Below are 5,924 nucleotides of genomic sequence, written 5' to 3' on the forward strand. Positions count from 1 at the left end.
CATGAAGTTCTGTTGCATGAATTGCAAGGAGTAATGGTACCCCAGAGGTGATGTGTTCTCATTGGTGGTCCTGATGAATCCCTGGTCTTCTGCATCTTCTCCGCTCACACTGTTTAGTGTTTCCCACATATTTAAGGGTCTCTAGTCAGTATGTAAAGTTGAGGGTTCTATTCAGTCTGTAAAGCTGAAGATTTAGGGCTCTATTCAGTCTGTAAAGCTGAAGACTTAGGTCTCTATTCAGTCTGTAAAGCTGAAGACTTGGGGCTCTATTCAGTCTGTAAAGCTGAAGATTTAGGGCTCTATTCAGTCTGTGAAACTGAAGACTTGGGTCTCTATTCAGTCTGTAAAGCTGAAGACTTGGGTCTCTATTCAGTCTGTAAAGCTGAAGACTTGGGGCTCTATTCAGTCTGTAAAGCTGAAGATTTAGGGCTCTATTCAGTCTGTGAAACTGAAGACTTGGGTCTCTATTCAGTCTGTAAAGCTGAAGACTTGGGTCTCTATTCAGTCTGTAAAGCTGAAGACTTGGGTCTCTATTCAGTCTGTAAATCTGAAGACGTAGGGCTCTATTCAGTCTGTAAATCTGAAGACTTGGGGCTCTGAAGACTTAGGGCTCTATTCAGTCTGTAAATCTGAAGACTTAGGGCTCTATTCAGTCTGTAAATCTGAAGCGTTACAGATTCTGAGATAGAAATGTAAGTGAGCCCGACATCTGCAGCGTTTACCATGAATGCTGCCTCCGCTAAAAAGAGGGAAAAACTGCCTTTAAATTTCAATCACATTGTAAAGCTGAACTTCTGCAATGTGGATCGAATAGAGCCCTTAACGTGTCTAATATTATAATCTTAATCTAGACATCTACTGTATATTTTCAGTATTATACGAATTGATTAACCGTCATTAGCATATAGTCATCGTACAAACTGAGTCTTTCATCCCATCTTATGTCATTTTATACATTTTATGTAAATGCCATGTAAAGATTGTAAGGATACGCATGATTAAAACTACAGTAGGTTTATCTCAAACCCAAATCAATTACTTTTACAGTATCAGTCAAAGATTGGGACACCCCTACTCATTCCAGGGTTCTAGAACACCTACTCATTCCAGGGTTCTAGAACACCTACTCATTCCAGGGTTCTAGAACACCTACTCATTCCAGGGTTCTAGAACACCTACTCATTCCAGGGTTCTAGAACACCTACTCATTCCAGGGTTCTAGAACACCTACTCATTCAAAGCTTTTTCTTTATTTTTTACTATTTTCTACATTGTAGAATAATAGTGAAAACATCAACACTATGAAATAACACACATGGAATCATGTAGTAACCCCAAAAAAAGTGTTAAACAAATCAAAATATTATTTGTTGATATTTGAGATTCTTCAAAGTAGCCACCCTTTGCCTTGATGACAGCTTGGCACACTCTTGGTATTTCACTCATGAGTGTCATGAGGCGCAGGTGAAGTGAGACGATGGTGACAGGTGTGCGGAATAATCAGCAGCCCGATGACCTAGAGGCCGGAGAGGGACTACACGTGACATATATTGTGCACTAAAGACATGTGTTTGTGTCCTTGTCGGTGTGTGCTTCGGCAGTCATTGTTTACGTAATAAGTATTTGGTCTAGGTTAATGTTTACTCAGCCTGTAGGCATTCCAGACACACCTTGGACATAAGCTTGTCTTATTACTCAACAGCACCTTTCACCCAACACTACCTTTCACTCAACACTACCTTTCAGTCAACACTACCTCTCAGTCAACACTACCTTTCACTACCTTTCAGTCAACACTACCTTTCAGTCAACACTACCTTTCAGTCAGCACTACCTTTCACCCAACACTACCTTTCACCCAACAGCACCTTTCAGTCAACACTACCTTTCAGTCAACAGCACCTTTCACCCAACAGCACCTTTCACCCAACAGCACCTTTCAGTCAACACTACCTTTTACCCAACAGCACCTTTCAGTCAACACCTTTCACTCAACACTACCTTTCACCCAACAGCACCTTTCAGTCAACACTACCTTTCACCCAACAACACCTTTCACTCAACACCTTTCACTCAACACTACCTTTCACCCAACAGCACCTTTCAGTCAACACTAACTTTCAGTACCCCTCCAGTCAACACTACCTTTCACCCAACAGCACCTTTCAGTCAACACTAACTTTCAGTACCCCTCCAGTCAACACTACCTTTCATTCAACAGCACCTTTCAGTCAACACTACCTTTCAGTCAACAGCAGTCAACACTACCTTTTACTCAACACCTTTCTGAGAGCAAAGGGTCTGGCTAACACTGAGGACATGAGAATCTGTGTCCCTAATTCACATGATGGACTGCCTAGTTTGATCTTTAGGGGGTTGTAGAAGACTTGGGTTTAAATACTTTGCTTTAGGGCGTCCAAACAAATCAGTTGAGAACAGACACCAAATGAGAACCCAGTGGTCACTGGTCCCGGGAGCATGCCCTCTTCTAATTGGCTAACGTTTCAGTGGGCCCGTCCAAAAGTTCAAATCATATGAACATTTTGTTTGTGAAAACGGATAGACATTTTGAAGGTTAATAAGGATGCGTCATCTCCGCCGATCGACGTACGACTCCCCATTTCAGTAATTATTGGAAGTCACGGATAAAATCAACGTGCCGGTTTGGCCCCTCTCTTATACCGTCTGCGGTGTTTGAACATTTAACACTTCTCTATTGGTTTTCATTGCAACAGGCTCAATCAAGCACAGATACAGTATACAAAATGATTTCGATTGGTATTTAACACCAGGTCTTTGTGTGTAACAGGTTCTCGTGTTGGCAATCAGACACTCATTCCAACCTGTCATCTACGTTCTCTTGTAAGAAGGAGCTCATTCCATCGCTATGGATACGATGACGGACGATGATCTCGCTGTTTCTGAAGTGGCCAGAGTCATCCCGGGATACCAGGATCTACGTTAGTTCTGTGTGTTCTGACTGTGGCTAGAGGGAGAACAGCTATGTGCCTTGTGATTGGGTTTTGGCTAGAGGGAGAACCGCTATATGCCTTGTGATTGGGTTTTGGCTAGAGGGAGAACAGCTATATGCCTTGTGATTGGGTTTTGGCTAGAGGGAGAACAGCTATATGCCTTGTGATTGGGTTTTGGCTAGAGGGAGAACCGCTATATGCCTTGTGATTGGGTTTTGGCTATAGGGAGAACAGCTACAGTGGGGCAAAAAAGTATTTAGTCAGCCACCAATTGTGCAAGTTCTCCCACTTATAAAGATGAGAGAGGCCTGTAATTTTCATCATAGGTACACTTCAACTATGACAGACAAAATTTGAAGAAAAATCACATTGTAGGATTTTTAATGAATTTATTTGCACATTATGGTGGAAAATAAGTATTTGGTCAATAACAAAAGTTTATCTCAATACTTTGTTATATACCCTTTGTTATCAATGACAGAGGTCAAACGTTTTCTGTAAGTCTTCACAAGGTTAACTTTTGTTATTGACCAAATACTTATTTCTCTTCATTTTCTCATTTCAAATTGTGGTTGTTTGCAGAAAAAGTTTGGGAACCCCTGACATAACAGCAGGGCCAGATTACAGACCAGGCACGTGCCCTGGGGCCCCAATCTTCAGGGAACCCCCCCCCCCCCGCCCCCCAAAAATCGAAAAGTACATGAACACATCACAAACCATAGTAAAATGTGTGGTAAATGAGCGTTAAGACACCAACCTTTTATTTCAGCCTCATAGTAAAAAAAAAAGTGTAGAAAAGCATGAGATTAGCTATAAAACTCATTCTGTTTCTCTGCCCCATGGCAAAATGTGTAGACTAGAATTAGCATGAGATTAGCTATAAAACTCATTCTGTTTCTCTGCCCCATGGCAAAATGTGTAGAATAGAATTATCATGAGATTAGCTATAAAACTCATTCTGTTTCTCTGGCACATGGCAAAATGTGTAGAATAGAATTAGCATGAGATTAGCTATAAAACTCATTCTGTTTCTCTGCCCCATGGCAAAATGTGTAGACTAGAATTAGCATGAGATTAGCTATAAAACTCATTCTGTTTCTCTGCCCCATGGCAAAATGTGTAGACTAGAATTAGCATGAGATTAGCTATAAAACTCATTCTGTTTCTCTGCCCCATGGCAAAATGTGTAGACTAGAATTAGCATGAGATTAGCTATAAAACTCATTCTGTTTCTCTGCCCCATGGCAAAATGTGTAGACTAGAATTAGCATGAGATTAGCTATAAAACTCATTCTGTTTCTCTGCCCCATGGCAAAATGTGTAGACTAGAATTAGCATGAGATTAGCTATAAAACTCATTCTGTTTCTCTGCCCCATGGCAAAATGTGTAGAATAGAATTATCATGAGATTAGCTATAAAACTCATTCTGTTTCTCTGCCTATGGAAACATTTGTAGAAATGCAGGAAGTTAGCTGTTTTCCTAAATAACTGTATGTAAATTCCTGAAAGCGTGGCCTCTTTCCCAGGCCGTTTATATGGTCCAAAACACACGAACAGCTGCGACAACAGAAACCAACGGTATCAGATGGCCTAGCAAAATAGCTGTGTTATTCTGTTACACAACCCCATACAACAAATGTCAATAAAGACTTGCAGTCCCCTCGTAACAGATCACTCTATTTCCTGTGACCTCACAACCAGAGTAGTCAGTCCCACTGGTGAGGAGAGAGTCTGTTGAACATTGTGTTCCTCTTGAGTTCAAAGACAACCAGTCTGACAGGAAATCAACAAGGCTGAAGGTGTAACAGTGGTGTCCAACATCCTCAGGGCAGGTCCACATGTTGAGGAAGGAATCAGACTTCATGTCCCTCTAGTATAGCAAATAGAGGACCTGTGAATAAAATGAGAAACAAAGTATGCAATCACAGTGGCATTCACAGTGGCATTCACAGTGGCATTCACAGTGGCAATCACAGTGGTATTCACAGTGGCAATCACAGTGGCATTCACAGTGGCATTCACAGTGGCAATCACAGTGGCATTCACAGTGGCATTCACAGTGGCATTCACAGTGGCATTCACAGTGGCATTCACAGTGGCAATCACAGTAGCATTCACAGTGGCATTCACAGTGGCATTCACAGTGGCATTCACAGTGGCATTCACAGTGGCAATCACAGTGGCAATCACAGTGGCATTCACAGTGGCATTCACAGTGGCAATCACAGTGGCAATCACAGTGGCAATCACAGTGGCATTCACAGTGGCAATCACAGTGGCATTTACAGTGACAATCACAGTGGCATTCACAGTGGCATTCACAGTGGCATTCACAGTGGCATTCACAGTGGCATTCAACTTTCTGGGTGGTGGTTAAAAAAATAGTGACACTCGTGATTAAAATGCACTATGCAGAAATCGATCCACCATTTCCTGATTGCTAAAATTCTCATATGTCGCCTAATTTCAGTTTATGACAAAATAAGCAAGTACAGTGTAGAGAATCATTGTTCCATCTAAACTGCTGTGAAAAATATTGTAATTTTCAGCTGGTGTACAAAACCCAAAAGTAAAAAATAAACAAAAATGAAACTGAAAAAATGGGAAGCATAGACATAGCACACACAGAACAGATCTGCAACCTCATCTTAGGCTGGCTTTCAATGAGAATGACAGATCTAGCTCTACCACTTCTTAGGCTGGCTTTCAATGAGAATGACAGATCTAGCTCTACCACTTCTTAGGCTGGCTTTCAATGAGAATGACAGATCTAGCTCTACAGATCTATATCACACAAAAAATAAAAATTGCTCAAATATTTTTTATTGTGGCTAGGTACTTTTTTGTAGAAAATACTAATTTGCAATTCTTATATGAACATAAAAGAACAGACAGATACAAAATGACCCAGAGTTATAGGTAGAAAATAAATCATCAGGATCCTACGCAGC

This window comes from Oncorhynchus mykiss, chromosome 19 (genome assembly GCF_013265735.2).
Source record: "Oncorhynchus mykiss isolate Arlee chromosome 19, USDA_OmykA_1.1, whole genome shotgun sequence".
Taxonomy (NCBI): Eukaryota; Metazoa; Chordata; class Actinopteri; order Salmoniformes; family Salmonidae; genus Oncorhynchus; species Oncorhynchus mykiss.